This window comes from Eimeria mitis, genomic scaffold (assembly GCF_000499745.2).
Source record: "Eimeria mitis Houghton genomic scaffold, Emh_scaff122, whole genome shotgun sequence".
Lineage (NCBI taxonomy): Eukaryota > Apicomplexa > Conoidasida > Eucoccidiorida > Eimeriidae > Eimeria > Eimeria mitis.
This window is the reverse complement of record NW_013568279.1, coordinates 6,222-6,536: the sequence shown is the minus strand read 5'-3', so window position 1 is coordinate 6,536 and position 315 is coordinate 6,222. Positions and strand designations below refer to the sequence as shown.

Sequence of the window (315 nt, the reverse complement as noted above, 5' to 3'; positions counted from 1 at the left end):
TTTTGTTTGTCTCCTTTTTTTGTCTCCTTTTGTCTCCTTTTGTCTCTTTTTGTTTTATTTTATTTTTTTTGTTTTGTCGTTTTTGTCTTTTTTTATATTTATTCTGTTTTTTTTTTCTTTGTTTTATTTTATTTTATCTCTTTCTTCTTTTTCTCTCATATAAACACCAAATAATACATATTTTTATTTATTTTTATTTATTAATTAATTTATATTTATTTATTTATTTATATTTATTTATATTTATTTATATTTATTTATTTTTATTTATTTATTTATTTATATTTATTTATATGCAGGTTGCTGCATTTGTGG

General features: G+C 15.6%; 1 protein-coding gene across 1 annotated transcript in view; it reads right to left on the bottom strand.

Annotated features, from left to right (window-relative positions):
• Positions 1-315, bottom strand: part of EMH_0087120 (uncharacterized protein) — a gene marked incomplete at both ends in the record, with an annotated part of 2,644 nt that overhangs the window by 1,536 nt on the left and 793 nt on the right. The window lies entirely within an intron of this gene.